This window comes from Acanthopagrus latus, chromosome 3, assembly GCF_904848185.1.
Source record: "Acanthopagrus latus isolate v.2019 chromosome 3, fAcaLat1.1, whole genome shotgun sequence".
NCBI lineage: Eukaryota > Metazoa > Chordata > Actinopteri > Spariformes > Sparidae > Acanthopagrus > Acanthopagrus latus.
This window is the reverse complement of record NC_051041.1, coordinates 22603223-22619420: the sequence shown is the minus strand read 5'-3', so window position 1 is coordinate 22619420 and position 16198 is coordinate 22603223. Positions and strand designations below refer to the sequence as shown.

At 45.0% G+C, this 16198-nt stretch overlaps 1 protein-coding gene across 1 annotated transcript in view; it reads left to right on the top strand.

The window, feature by feature from the left end:
• Positions 1 to 3945: 3945 nt before the first annotated feature.
• LOC119017466 (CMP-N-acetylneuraminate-beta-galactosamide-alpha-2,3-sialyltransferase 1-like) overlaps positions 3946 to 16198 on the top strand; it is a 73183-nt gene continuing 60930 nt past the window's right edge. Inside the window, exon 1 of the mRNA XM_037094203.1 lies at positions 3946 to 4365. The gene's annotated coding sequence lies outside the window, so the exon portion shown is untranslated. The remainder of the gene's footprint in view (positions 4366 to 16198) is intronic.

Below are 16198 nucleotides of genomic sequence, written 5' to 3'. Positions count from 1 at the left end.
AGCCATGAGTTAGCATAGCCTATTCACTATCCTTTTCTTGAAATTCATATTTTTTAAACCAGTTGTAAAAGTGAGCCGGAGAGAGCATTTTTAACCACTCCACTGAGCTATCGTTATCTTAATTACCTAGCTAACTACAGCTGATCAGATCTGTTGGCTCTTATTTTGGCTTGGAAAAATTTGTCGGTGACAAGAATTAAGAGGCTTGTTTTTCTCTTACAATTTTTAAATCTAGGACACAAGATTTAATAACCAGTATGACTATTAACCCATAAATCTGCCTTAGTTATCGCTCTCAACTGCAAGTGTGCCAAGAGAGGTGTAGCAAAGGGAACAAGCTCAGCAAAGGGTAATATGCAAATAGATTTCACACAGGAGTGATTTACATTATGAAGGTGCTGGATGTCCTAAAAACTCCAGGAGTGCAGGAGTTCACATTTCATACTATATACCTTTAATTTTATAACTGGAGGTAGAGAAATTACACAAAGCCATGATAAGTGCATCTGATATAAATACAACATTTTAGACCATGTCTACATTTGGTGCAAAACACCATGGCAACAAATGGCATCACATACACCACCTTCTCTACCACAGATGTGCCGACAGTAAGAAAAAACAAGATGTTACATCACTCCAAATCCTGCCTTATTTCCATTGCCCTACTGCCAGTTTAACCACGATGTCTGCCCCTCACGCGCAAACACACAAACACTTACTTGCCAGCAGCCATCATTCCACCGTGTATGTTCAGCTGGTCTGTCAAGTCCCCATCCAGCCAAGCGCCTACCCATCTGTTGAACCCTGAGACAGCGTGCAAATCCCGTCCAGAGAGGAAACGTTCTATCAAGTGAAGAACTTATCTGCATGCGAACGGTCGCTCTGGGGGGCCTCTGGGGTCCGAGGCCTCGGGGCCTGCTACTGTAGTGTATGTGCGTACTTCTGGCTGCAATGCAAAGTAACACTGATGCAAGATATATTCTTGCCCTTGGTTAAGCAACACGCGCACTTTGTTTCAACTTTGTATGGCTCAGTTCCATCTCCAGCTTCTACCCCTACCCTTAGTTTTGCCCCGTTGCCCCTCAGAACAGATTTACAAGGGGAAGCGGTCGAAATCTCTCTCCACGGAACAACCAGTAAAGACCCTCATATATCATCAGCAGTCATGTCATTTATGTAAGCGGGTGTGATGGGGCATTTCCAATATGCTGTCTTCAGCTGTGATGATATCTCATGCATTTATGAGGCAACCCTGGCGTTATCACAATGCCATTTTTTTCTGACAGAGATAGAAAAGCACAGACTCTCGCAATTTTGTTCGAAACTTCGCGCTATCGATCAAGTCATCAAATAAAAAAAGAACACTGCTTCATTATCTGCAGCAGTAGCACCCCGTGCTCCCATCCCTGCCAGTCTGCACCGATATCGACGTATTCTCAGCAGTCATCTTGACTTGTCGAAGCAGGAGCCGCAATGGTGTGACCAGCAACGCTAATGAGAGCTGGATTCTAATAGGTTACCCAATAAACCACGTTAGTGCGTGAGCTATCATTAATGTTATTAATCCCACCTGCGCTTTTCCGTCCTGCTTTGACAAGTCAAAATGTCTGCTGTGAGAAGGGTCTATTAGAAGAGTGGTACCAAGTGCGGCAACTTCACTGCTGGACTTTAGTTGAACTGTGGGCACCACCTAGCATCAAAAGTGGTAGTAGGTTTGAACAGAATGGAAACATGGTTTGGCCTCAAATGTCTGTTTTGGTTGCCACAATCACAGATGGAGATGGTCCGACCTCCTCTGAAAATAGCCGGTTTTGGTCGCTGGAAATGTCCACATGTGTCCTTAAACATTCACCTGCAATTTATGTGACAACAAGTGATGGAAATATTCCCAAGTCTTCTTAAAAATATCCACCAGTGCAACTCGAAACCGCGGCTGGCCATTTGGCAGCCTACCTGTAATAGCGCCAACCCCATCGCCTCAGCTAACGAGCGTTTAATGTGAACTTGACCTAGTGCCAGGTTTGGCACAAATGTCAACCTTGGATGCATCTGTGGTTTGCAGAAATGTTAACTGTTACCATCATATCCTGGGGACTGGACTGCTTAGAAAGAAAAAGGACTGTGATACATTGAATCAGCAGAGCTCTCATAAGCCTTTGTTATGAAGTGTGCCTCTGAAAAACCTCAGTATTTCCAACACTTCGCCCCACCGAGAATCATGGACACCCCACCATGGGATTTGAATGCACTAAATGGAGAGGTAAGACACAGGGCTACGGGCAAGGGATGTAATGTGTTTGTGGGCCTATAGAAAGCTGAAGTCACGCCCCGTCCGGTGGATCTCATGGGACAATGTGCCGTGAATGACAGATATGATGTTTGTCAATTTAAAAGATGGTTTTTGAAATGCCATCTCGTTCTGTTTCAAACCGCTCACTGAACTACATCGTCTCGCTCAACACACGTCACCAACACCAACACGGCACAGAAAAGGAAAAAAAAAAGAAGAAGATGGAAATCATCATAAATCTGCAGTTAAGTCAGAGGAAACTTTGCACAGTTCATGGCACAAGTCAGACAGGATCGAAACGTGACCGGTCTCTCCAGTGACATTTTTTCCCATAGTCCCATGGTGGTCCACCGGGAAGAGCGTGACTTGGGCCCTCTGTATTTCTTTTTTTTTCTTTTTTTTTTTTTGATACGCTTTGATGGTTTACTGATTTAAATCACTATCGGGGGTTAATCTATTTAATACCTCTGTGTGTTTCAGAAAATATCGCTACCTGCAGGTTTGTTGGTGTTTTGAGGGAACTGTATTTCATGTTTCTTAAAAAAAAGAAAGAAAAAAAGAAGAAGAAGAAAAAAAAAAAAGAAAAGCCCAGCCAACTTCAATCACACAGACTCGGGCTTTGCAAGGATAATTCACACTCTCACTCTCTCTCTCTCTCGCTCTGTGTGTGTGTTGGCAACAAAGCACTTTCAAAGCCTTTCAGGTATCCACGGGCCTTAAAATACCATTTAGCGTACTTTGTGGACTGATAAACGCCGTCAGAAATAATTAGTTACACGGCCATGTTGAATCAGGGGGAGGATTTAATGTCAATGTTGCAGCTTTTCATAGAGCAGCCTCGTTCTATCTGGAGTTCTAAATGCATTTTTTTTTTTGTCGCCTCAGGAGAAGGGGAGATAGGTGAGCAGTCACCTGGCTGAGGTGGGGGGGGGGGGGGGGGGCCCAACTGGTCTCTGCAGGCCTGAGGCTATTATAGCTGAGTGAACTTTAGCTTGGGTGAGTTCACCCCGGCTCCAGTTAAGCCACCACTCACCTCTATTATCCTATTAGTCTGCTGCACTTATGGAAAGGAGCCGCAGTCATCCTGTCAGCAAATTTAGAAGTCCACAAATATTTTATGGATCAAAGACTGTGCAATTTACTTTAACGGTGCACCCTTGGAGGGCATTAGAGTTATAATTTGGAGGTGGGGGGGGGAAGCATACAGCTAGATTATTAGATTTATCAATCAAAGCTTGTACTAGTCAGTTATTACCTGTGTTTAATAATATAATTAAACCGGTGCAGTTCCAGTAAGAGAAGGCGGATGTGGGCTCTTACATGCAGATGAATTCTTTATCAGTCTATAGGAGGTTATTGTTCATTCCTGCAAGCAATGAGCTGGAGGCTGTAACAGCAGGACCTGGTCACGCATGCCAAAAAATCCCGCCGTGAGACTGTGCGCGTGTGCGTGCGTGTGTGTGTGTGAGAGAGAGAGAGACAGAGAGATAGAGAGGGAGAGAGAGAGAGAGGGAGAGAGAGAGAGAGAGGGAGAGAGAGAGAGGGAGAGAGAGAGAGAGGATGCTGAGGGGCGTAGCAGTGTTGTGCCCCTCATGGTCAGAGCTCAGGAATTAAAATGCATGCGTCTCATTGCCTGCGAGCGAGGAACGGTGTGCGCGAGAAACTCTTCCCATCCTCCTCCTCCTCCTCCTCCTCCTCCTCCTCCTGCCTCTCCTGCACGGATGCGCTTGTTCCAGGAGGGCTGTAAAAAAGAAAAAGAAGAAGAAAAAAAAAAGAAAGAAAGAAAGAAAGAATTAGAAGAAGAATAACAAAAACCTCCTCCCTTCTTTTTTTTCGTTCTTTTTTTTTTTTTTTTTTTACATTCAAAAAAGCAGCTGTGTGAGGTTGCCAGTTTCGGAGCTTGTCCCCTCCCCTCACCCACACACCACCCTCCACCCCTCCTCTCTCGAATCGGACCCTTCAAGCTGAGACCGGCGCGCTGCGATCCGCTCGCCTCGCTCTCTCCGCGGAGCCGCCGCCACACCGCGCGGAAATAACGGGACTCCAGCGGCGGGAGCCGGGCTGCACTTTGAGTGAGTATCGGAACAACGAGGCATGCATTTAACCCTGCTGGGCTGGTGTCACCTTATAGCCTAATTATAGCTCTTAATCCGAGTGCCTCGGAGAGACAGAGAGAGAGGAGCGCGCACGGAGGCTTAAAGTCTTAAAGTGGTGCTGACCAGGTGTTGCTCTGCAACTTTCTCCTGCCAAAATACATTTTAATACCTCGTTCTCGAATTTTGAAAAAAAAAAAAAAATCAAAGGAGCTTTTGGCGCTTAAATCACAGCTGCAGATTCATAAGAACACTTTTCGATTGATTCCATAAGCCGCACTCGTGCTGCTCTCCAGCAGTGCCTGCGCGCATTTCTCTCCGTTCCGCGGCGTCTCCAGGCGCCGCTCCGCTCTCCAGTGTCACGTTGAGAGAAAAGCAACTTCTTCTGTTTGAGGGCTGCTTTTTTTTTTTTTTTGTTTTTTTTTTTTTTTTTGATTTCTTGCCTTTTAGATTCTGTGGTGTGGGCTGCTGGCTAACTCGCTGCCCAGCTCTCTCACTTCAAAAAAAAAAAAAGAAAGAAAGAAGAAAGACTGTATGCCATCCAGTGTGCCGGAGCAACTGTTGAATACACAGCAGATGTGCAGAGGAGAGGTATCAGAGCTGTAGGTGAGACTGTCTGCTGTCCGTGAAGCAGCCTCATTTAGTCAGGCAGCAATTTCCCTCTGACAGGAAGCCTTTTTTTAGTTTGCTGTAAACATTAATCACTCGGTTTTCACTGTCCGTGTGAGTAAACGGTGCGTTCATGGGTTATGAGTTCTGAAATGATCCCCTCTGCTGTGTATTTTGCCTGAGATGTCACCTCATTTACTAATGAAGGTGTCTGCAGCGCGCCGCTTAATTTTCCTGCTGAAACCTCTCCTCACCATTATAAATAATAAGCAAGTGGAATACATTAGCTCAGCCGGGTCCTCATCACAGGCTCCAGTCAGATTGGATGGCGTGACCTTGGGGGTTGTGGTGGGGGGGGGGCGCTGCAGTATTTAGAGGGGAGGGCAGCAGAGATGGAGATGGGGTGCTTTGGTGGCATCCATTATCAAGGAACCCAATTACATCTGGAAATTGTAGTTGCCATGAGCAATTGCCGTTTGTAACACTGCACAAGACAAGAGGAGCTGCGCAGGAGAGTGTGTATCATTCCAGTAGCCAGTCTCATCTGCATATACATGTAAAGAATCCGTGTGGCTCCTCTGAAAGGAGGTCTTTTGTGGGCTCTTCTCAACAATAGAGCATGGAAGAAGAGGCTATGAGTCACTGTGAAACATGGCAACTCCTCGCCAGCTGCCAGCCAGATGAAGACGCGCCGCGAGGAGAAGTCTGATCAAGCGGCAGTCGCGCTTTTTTTTTGGCGTTTCCACTTCAAAGAGCGGCACGGCGAAACGGAAACGTGCAGCGCTCCGCGAGGGGCGCCTGACATCTCGTCCAAAGTTTTGCGCGAGTTTTTTTTTTTTTTTCCCCTAACAATCCCAACTTCCCCTTCTCCTGCAATGTATATCCTCTAGTCTTTAGCTGCCGTGGCGTGAAAGGCTGAGTCTGTAATCAGTTATTCAGCGCCGGCGTTCAGGCTCCCTGCTCCAGACAGAGGAATCCCCGTGGCTCACCGCAGACCCAATCAGGCCCTTTAAGTGCGCAGCTTTCCAGTGGGGTCCGGGCCCGAGACTGCAACGGCAGAAAATGTTTCCTGTCCCTCGGGTGGTGGTCTGCATGTGTCTGCAGCATGTACAAGTATATTTCAGTAATGGTTAGTGTCTTTTCTGTCCGGGCCTCTTGGCTCGGTCACAGACAGTCTTTTTCCCTCCACAGTATTCCCCTTGGACTTCTCCCTGGCTTTTTGATTCGCCCTCTGTTTCCACTTAACAGTCCTGGCTACTTTCCAAGAAACTCCTCAGCACCGTTCAGGGTTTTTTGTTTTTTTTTTGTTTTGTTTCAGGCATGAGGAGACTTCATATACCCCGGGCACACGTGGAGAATGTGAGCATTTGCAACATCTCCATTTCACCCGCCCGCGAGGATGCCGCGGATGACAATTTAAACTCCGCCAAACAAAGGAAGCCGTCCCGTGATTGCCGTCTTAATCTCCCCCCCCAGCGCAATCAAGCGACGCCGGGACTTGCACATCACTCCCGCAATTAGGCTTGTCAGAATCGCCGAGTGGCTTTTATCTGCGACTTGCCTGTTTGATAACACTTATTGGCAGGTGTCTTTGGAGGAGCGGGGGGGGGGGGAGGCGATCCACACAGCTGGTGCATTTCAAGGGGGACGGATGCATTATGTAGGAAAAAAGCGTACTGTACTGTGCAGCAGATGTTCCTTCCTGCTGACGGCTAGCGCGGCAACGCGGCCATACATCTCCATGTCGCAACGTCCTCGAGAGTTCTCCTTCTCCTGTCATTTCTCACGTTCTGATTGACGCGCGAACCGCCCGTGACTCTCGCCGGCTTTGTTGTCAAACCGAAGCCGCCCGCCGCAAATTGTCCCCTCGCCGCCCTAATCGTTTTCCGGCGCAATCAGTTTAGGCCGAGAGTGTCATCTTCCGTGGGAAGCATCTCCCGTACCTTTTATCCTGCTTACACACTCACGCTGACAGGCCCGCGGCGTTTCGCGACCTTGCCGGGACAAACGCAGGGTTGCTGCGACTTCCTGCGTGCCTCTGCCCGTCCTCAGTTTGGCGACTGAAGAAGGGGAAAGGAGCGGATTTTTGTGCGCGGGCTTGACATGCATCCTTTCTGTGGGTTTATTTGAAGGAAAGGCTAATTGTTATGCCTCCGAGGTCCATTGTTAATTAGGAGTTATCTCGGGCAGCTCTCACACGGTCACCGCTCTAATTGGCAGTCAAAGCTGTGTACCACCTGGCCTAGCCTTTAACTCACCAGGTGCTTCCAGCGAAAAGACTGTCGGCCTTGGCATTATGTGGGCACGGGCCTGTTAAAAGAAGACAGACAGCGAGAGAGAGAGAGAGAGAGAGAGGGGTTATGGGGGGGGGGGAAGAGGAGAAGAAAAAAAGACCAGTGCCGGCCAACTTTTTTTTTTTTCTAAAATGGCGGCGCTGCAGCAAGAGGTTATTTGGGTGCCACGTCGCCGAACGAGCCCGTTCCACGCTGGCGCGAGGAGAGAGAAGGTGCGGGGAAATTAGCCGAAGCTTTCACCGTACATCACACCTCTTTGTTTCAGATTTCTACAACCACAGGGGATGTGATGTGGCAGCACATCAACGCTCCACACAGCCTGTGTGTGTGTGTGTGTTTTTTTTGTTGTTTTTTTTTTTGTTTTTTTGGTGGGAAAAATAAGTTTAACCCGTGAGAAGGAACAAAAGCAGGTATCAGAGAGGCTTTTCGTGTTTGTTTCATGCAAGGTGAATCGAGGCTGATCAGGCGATCAAGAGTCCACGTTGTGTTTCCCGGGTTAGATGGACGCTAGAATCGATTCAAGCCGAAAGATTTTCACTCCAGAGCAGAATCCACGTTAAGTCTTTTGTTCAGCGCCGAGCGGGAAACTGTGAGAAAAGACAGCGATTTAATCTGGAGATAGCGCAGCTGCTTTTCACAGTGAAGTGGGGAAATCGCACTGGGAAGCGTGAGATCCCCTCTGCAGGCACATGATCCAGAGCTGTGGTCTTTGTGACAGAGTTCACCCGTGTGACCCTTGTGAATCTTGACTAACCGCTGCAGGAGCGTGTCAGTCATGACGTTTGGTCCGTCTTCAGAAGGTCAGACAGGTGCGCCCTGCGTATGACACAAACCATCTGATAAAAAATGTGCCTCGCGTCGCCGTGCTCCGGAGGACAAAAGGGCCTTTGTCTCTGAACAACACAAAGTCAATAGGGCTGCATTGTGTTGCCGCTCCAGCGTTTAAAGTTCACTCTAATTCCCAAATGTGTCGTCCCTTTGTTCTCCGACCACAATGGAAATTTAGGGATGTAAAGCTGATTCCGACAGTGTACTTTATTTTGATGGGTAGAGCAGAGAGAGATGCGTTCTGTAGCTGTGTTGTGCTGGCAGCCTAAGGCAGAATGTGTTAACGTGGTACAGCGGAGCAACGGATGATCTGGATCTGTGTGATTTGTTGTTGTTGTAGTTTTTTTTTTTTTTTTTTTTTTTTCCCAGGAACTGTTGTGTTTAGGCCTCGAGCTCTGGCAGCACGGCTCGTCTGGTTTCTTCCTACACTGTATACATACGGCGTTAAACGCATTACCCAAGATGGCACGGGTCATTTTTGGCATTAACGGCTCATCTTTAATCACAATCCCAGCAGCAGCAGCAGCAGCAGCAGCAATGAGCGAGGAGTAAGTTGCAGACGACAGGTAGAAAAAAGTAAAGAATAATAGAGGGATCACAAATAATAAGAAAAACAAAAGATCATTGCCAACAGACTAATCATAATAAACAGACCTAACGCTGCTATAATTACTGACAGTGGAATCATTACTTCCACTAATGCTCCACTGCTACCACCGTTAATAACAGTTCATTAATTAAACATACTATGGAAAACAGAAGCTCCGTTCAGCGAGCAGGACTTCTCCTTGACTGGACCCACAGAGCCCCAGAGTGTAGCTTAATTTTGCTCTGGAGGTCATTCCAGGAATAATGAGTGGTATGAAATGTAAATACTCCTCTTTGCTCAACTGCCGCGGCCCTTTAGAATACCTGAGACAAGCCAAATTTGAGATTTAGCCACATAATGAGATGCCACTTTTAGTTTTAGTGCGACTAGGCGGGGAGTGAAAAAGGAGACTATTATGCTCTGTCAAAAAAAAAGAAAAGGTTTTTTTTTTTTTTTGGCACAAGTGAGGGTTTGGAAATGAAGCTTTCAAAAAGGAAAAAAAAAACAAAAGATATTTAAATCCATCTAGCAGTTAAAGGGAGCTGTTTTGCACTGGACTTCAGGGTGTGACGCCGAGCTGAGAGGTCGAATCCCGTTGGCTTGATTACAACTCCGAAGGAAATCCTAGTTTAGATCATCTGAATCCACCTTAAATTACTGGTATTAAATTCCAATCCAAGAAAACTCTTAGAAGCTAATGCTGCCTCAGACGAAAGCGACGCGGGTTCTTTCAGCCATCATTAAAAAGCATTAAAAAGCAAGTGAATGAGTTGTCGAACCTGTGACACGTGTTTGTTTTTTTCCTAGAGGCATGAATCGTGGTGCAGTTGTGCATTTTTCAGAGATGGATCCATTGCAGAAATCCCTGTTTAGAGGCCATGGCTGATTTTAATGTGTTTTGCAGAACATCTCCTGAACCAAACGTGAAAACACAGAAAAAGTTTACGTCCACCGCTGTGTTTTCATGCTCGAGGATTACAGCGACGCACTGATGATACGTCCTGACTCCAGCTTCGTGCAGAGATTGGAAGCTAGAGGAAACGGTTGGCTTGATCGTGTCGAAAGTGAAAAGATACACAACTCACATTTGTGACATAACAGAAGGGGACAACAAGTCTTTATGCCCCGCCAAACTTAATAAATAATGGCAATGTCTATGCCAGGTATTACAATCATAGTACAGAAGCGATAATGTCAAAGCTCTTAGTGTTTAACACATTCCTACTTGTGCTTGTGTTACCAGCAGAGTCTCCCCCTTTGAGGACGGCGGTCTTGTGGGTAACCTGTGTTTAAGGCAGAGTCTATAGCAGCTTTCTTGGGGGAAGTGAGTCTCTCACAGTGGGTTAGAGAGGTGCCAGCACATTGTCACGGGAAAGCTCATGCTATTTTTACTTCAGTCAGCCATAAAGTGTGTAAATAGGCTCAGTTTGCAGCGAGGCTGTGTGCAATGTTCACAGCCACAACAACAAAAAAAAAAAGAATCCCAGATTGTCTAACATACGGCATCTTCCTGAGTTCTTTTCAGCAGAGTTGGTCAGGAATGTGAAAAGCTAGCAACCTTGTACTAAGCAGCCAGGGTGAGGTTAATAAATTACAAAAAGCAGGTGCTTCAGAGCCGTGGCTCTGGAAAGGTGGCATACAGTTGTGTTAATCAGTGGATCAGTGTCTGATTGCAGAATCACTGGAGCCCTTCCTTGCACCCGCTGGCTGTTATCATAAGTTCTTATAAAAACAGCCTGAGCTTAGCTGGAGCACGTAAACACCAAGACATGATGTCATCACACATACCTACACTTCGGTTCCCACAGTTTTTAACCCAAATCGGCGCATAAGTGGGCAAGATTTCCTGTTTTGTTTTCAAGTTTCCTTTCCTTTGAAACTATTTTTTTTTTAATTTTTTATTTTCAAAGGAAAGTTGTGTACAGACTCTCTAAAGGGCAGAAATTGATGAATATTACTTACCAAAGTTTAAGAGGTTTAAGTTCAAGAGGGAGCATTATTCTGAGTTGTTTACCAAGAATTAAAATTATATTACATTATTTTATGTTCTTTCTTTAAATGTCACCAGAATGAACTGCTTCCAGTCGTCATGTGAAGCCAGGCCGACCGCGTCCTGACCGGAGCTCCATACTTTGTTTTAGACCACTTGGGGTAGCGGAAACATAGTGTAAACACAACACTGGCCGCATTACCATCTAATGGGGTTGATTTGGCGAATGTGTTAGCAACCAGCAGCTGTGGAGCGGCATTAGCATTCATTCGGTGTCATGTTGTAAATCCAAATTTAATTTTAGCTCTGCTGGACTCCATCAGCTCCTGGGGGAAATATCTGGCTCTTCCACTGCTAAACGCTCCACCATGTTCACCAGCTAGTTGCTAACTCGCTCCTATTGATGCTGGGAAGGTCACATGCGGCAGGGTTTTTTTTTAGAGCCTTTTTTTTTTTTCACTTGGGATGAGAACGGCACCGGTGAGAGTGAACCAAAATAGTTTCCAAAGTTGCAGGTGGCGAAACCAAATGATGAGCTGAAATATGGCAACACTCCGTGGAACTGAGGGGAATCCAGATATGTGACAGATGTTTTATGAAAATACCACAAATGGGTGCGCTAAAGCAGCATTCACTCTCAGAAAATAAAGACGATCAGCTCGTCTCCCATAATGCTGAGCCGTTCCAAAAATCCATACCTCTATATACATCTTATACACACATTCGCACTGAGGTAGATTTACAGCACTGGGATTGAATTGTTCCTCACAATATTGAGAATTAATCATCGCTCCAAACTACTTAAAGCTGTCGAATGGCTGTATACATTCTAATTCACCGAGCAGTGTTTCTGTGCACAGTCTCGTTGGGTAGTCTGCCAAAACTTCCTCGGAAGAAATGGGCACGAGTCTTCATCAGAGCGCCACACACATGCTAGTTGGCTTCTGTAACGGTTATGAATAATTGCACTGTCTTCAGTAATTCTGTAATCAGCGTTGGAAGTACATCTGGCTGACTTCTGGGGCGGATATACCGTGGATATCAGAAGTCTACAGGCTCCGTCTAATTTTCTAGTTTTATTGCCTTGAAGGCTGAAATGAAAACCCATTAAATCAAACGTGATTTTCTCCATATTCCGTTTGGACATGCTGAAGTAACGAGCAAAAGGTAAAAATGAAAGGGAGCTAATTTCTGCTTATGTAACGGTGAAGACCCTGCACTTATTGCTGCGATAACAACCGTGACATTTTTCGGATGAGTTTTCTACCATGAGAACCTGTGATTTGTCCCTAATTCCCCCTCTTAAGACCGAAACGGGTCTTCTGTGCACACGCTTCTCCTCAGATCAATCCACGGAGTTTGTTTAAAGGAAGAAGTCCGACATAAAGATCTTCTTTTTGTCTCAGCCGGTTTTTGGCCGTGCACTTCGGTTTGCTGTCAAGTTGAAGGATGGAGTTCTTCTTTGACTTCGGCAGCATGTTTTTGTACCAGAGGGCAGCTGATTCCTCCCCCCCCAAAAAAAATATCTTGCTTTTAGGAGCCATTTATCTTCCCCTCTACCCTGACCAGAGCCCCTGTCCAGCCTTGGAGCATGATGCAGCACGCGAACACTTTAAGCATACCAGTGCCATTTACACTTTTTGATCGATGACTGCTGACTGGACTTGACTTACCCTCGATTATTTTCCAAGGCATGCTCTTCTTGGATTTTAAATGTGCAATCATTTATTTATTTGTTCGCCTATTTGTTCACCTTCCGTGTCCTTGTCCTGGTTCACTGCAATGTCCGCAGATGACACACTGAAGCAGGGTCATTCACTCCGCTCCTCTTTGCAGCACTGCTGATCGGTGATCGGTGTCTGTGACGTTGTACGTCTTTTTTTTTTTAACATTTATTCATTTTTTCAGTGTGTTAAAACAAAAAGCACCTTCATGGAAGAAGCCCCGGAGGCTGTGACCAAATCAGGATTTGACAGAGTGCAGTTTTCAAATTGCAAAAGCCTCAGTTTTAATTGGAAATGAATTAACAAATTAAAAGTGTCTCAGCAACCTGTAGCAGGTGAAAGTTTTAAACGCCGGATGTTAATCTAACTGACCAATGACATCTGTAACCTGTAAATGTATTCAACCGTGGCTAATTAATGTTTATAATGTGAGTTGTCTGCTGTCTATTAATGAGAATAAAGTCTGACACATGGCCTCCCATGGAACCATAGCAGATCCTTTGTCCACTTTTGGTGTAAATTGCAAGTCAAAGTCTCAAATAATTAGCTTTGGACAGAAGCTGGCCAGCTGTGTCCTCATGTTCCCTGTCTTTGTGCTAAGCTCAGCTAGCCGGCTGTTTTCTGTTCTTTCATATAAACCGTACAGCCATGAGCGTGCTGTTAATCCTCTTATCCAGCTGCCCCTGAAGACAGCAAATAAATATTTCCCAGATTTCAGAAATACATTTTTAAGCATCATGTTAAACTTTGTTAAAGTTGAATCGAACCCGCTGGGATTCAGAGCTGTGAGATAGCCTGTGATGACTTTTCACTCTGTAAAGCTAATGCTATCGTTAGCTGTCCATCAGGCGACAAAACCGTTTCAGATGCGACTCATCAGCAGTCATTGTTAGCATAACGGGCCCAAATAGCACCACTTTTGTCGCTACTATATTAGAATGTCAATGAGTACCATACCATTGCTCGTGGGCATCGCCAGCTATTTAAGTACCGACCAGGTTTTAAATTGAATAGCTTAGTCCCCCTCACTCTCTTCAGGGCGCTGTGTCAGTGCTTCATTATCAAATCCAGTCCACTTCTCATTGAGACAAGGCCGAAATCAATTTCATTTCACTGCTACCTTCACCCAGGCAGATTGGCGGATAACACGCGCACACACGTAGACACAATTGCAACAAGTGTCATCAGACATCTTTGTTAAGGTGGGGTCGCACACACAAAAAGCCTTGAGCAAAGAGAGTTTTAGGTAGGAGGGAGAGAACTGCCAAGCCAGAAACCACTGTCCGCTAACAACAGATGACTGTTCAAGATGGCTTCCAACATCTGTGAGCGTGGGACCATTTTATCAGCCATGTTGGCGACAACAAAACCAGGCATTACAAAGCTGAAACATGATCTTTTCCTAACCCTAACCAGACCTTGAGCATGTTAAACCAAGATTAAACAGAATGGAATTAACACGAAAAAACTGTATTGTTCAAACATATCCATTGTTCGCCATTGTTCATGTACATCGCCAGCATTTATTCAGGTGATTTGGTTGAGACAAACTGGTTTTGTTTCCCTTCAAGGACCCAACAACCATCATGTATTATATTTATATCTTATGCTCTTTATTTAGAAGAATGATTCATCATGCTTGGTACAAATGTATCTTACTTAGTCGTGTGTGGACTTCTAATACAGGCCAGGAGTTTGAGAATAGCAGTTCGATTACACAGAAAAATGATCACAGTATAATGTGATGTTAGCTCCTTATCAAATATTTTAAAAGTAAGACCCAAAAATTTCAAACTCCGGCTTCGTGTGACCCTCGGTTGCCCCCGACATCATTCTGAGCGCATCTCCTTGCATAATTAAGATGAACGGGATGTTATTTTTAGGAGAAAGTGTGCGTCTGCCTTGCCACCTGACCACACAGCCCAGAAACCTTGCAAACATGCAAATGAGCTCATCCATCCACGGAGCGGGAAGACTCGAGCACACAGTACAGCGCGCACGGCTGCGGCTAATAATGCTGCCGGCCTCTCCGCTTCCCCCCGATGAGCTTCTTACCGCGCAGTCATTCATCTCGCGGGGAGCCTCCTGATCCTGGCGAGATCCCGCCGCTGTATCACCTCCAGTCTGTGATTACAGTTTTCATTGTGTTTCAGGCTGAGTTCACTTGGAAATCTTCTTATGTCCTCCCTTTTAGACTCAGCCTTTTAAATAATTGCGTAGTTAAGATGTGTGAAGACCGAGTTTTAATTAAAGTGCACGACCAATGGTTTATATTTAAAAAAACTGGAAAAAACGAAGATGATGAAAGTTTCACATTGTGAGGTACAACAATACTGCTGTTTGTCTTTCTTGCTTTCTTTCTTTTTTTTTTTACCTTACCTTACCTTACCAAACTCCGGAGATATGCAGGTGTTGACCAACATTAGACTTTTCTCAGTTTATTTTATCATATTTCACTTAAAGGTCTCCCTGTTTTCTGACATGCTCCTGTTTTGATTTGCTCTTGACTCGTCGTGAATGCAGCACTAACTCCGTCAGCGAAATTTCAAAAATGGCCGTCGGGTCCCTCCTGACTCCCACCTGAAATCGTGCAATGTGTATTATCACTTCCCATTTAATTACTCCATCATTGCAGCAAAGCACTGGTTGCATGTCCAGTATTACTTTTAGTTTGGTGGAATTAATTCATTTAGGAGAATTCACCCTGAAAGCACACTGTAAATTTGAATAATACATCTATATTCATTTGGATTTTGACTCAGGCTCCCTCAGGACAATATCTCCAAAAGGTTAGGCAAGGTAAAGGCACATCCCGGCAAATTTGCAGTTGATGATGAGCCCTGGAACAGCTGCTAAATTGATAATCCAGCCTTGGAAGACTATGACATGACTCCGTTGCTGTATATTTTTCTAAAGATATCACGTGAGCTGTTACAGTATTTGTAATTGCTTCCTTGTGTATATTGTTTTCTAGCCGGCCTTCATTTCAATCAGGAGAGACTTATCGCCAGTAAACGAGTATTTATTGACGTTGGCAATAAAGATGAGAAATTGGAATAATCTTTGGCTGTTAGACTCCATCACGACATGATTGCACAGAGATAATGGATCTGTAGATGGTATTTTGGTTCAATCCTTTATTTATAAAATGGCGTCCCATTAATAATTGGGATCTCTTTTTCTCTTTTCAAAAGCAAAACATGTACAGCTAATGGCAAAACGTTCTCTGACCTGAGATTGTAAGTTCTGTACTTGAATTCAACTCGAGAGGCGACTCAGTAGTTTTGTACTGTATAGACAGTAAAATATCATTTAGTTTGGAGTGTGGAGCGGCTCAGTGAACGGCATCGCCTGGCTCGACACCAACATGGCTGTCACAGGAAATGTATATTAAAAAAATCACTTCAAGTTCAAGTGAAAGGAGAGTCTGTCAGTTCTGTGAGGTAGCTAATATACAGGACAAACGTTGTTACTGGTCTTGGTGAGCGTTAAATGAGACGTCACTTAGTGAGTTGTTCCAGTTATGTGCTTTCTTAAGTTTCATAACAATCTACAACATTCTCAAGTTGAAAAATTAGCTTTAAATTTGACAGAGAGGATCACAAAGCGATTTGTCTGTCACCATTTACTACCATACATATGTTTCCTGAAATAAGGCTCCGTGATGTTCCATCGAGAGGAATAAATTGTCTTTATTGGATATCCCTCTGTTGTAAACACTGGTGGTGGTGGAGATGATTGGACGAAGAGAATGGCTGAGATCTGCAGAGATGGGAGG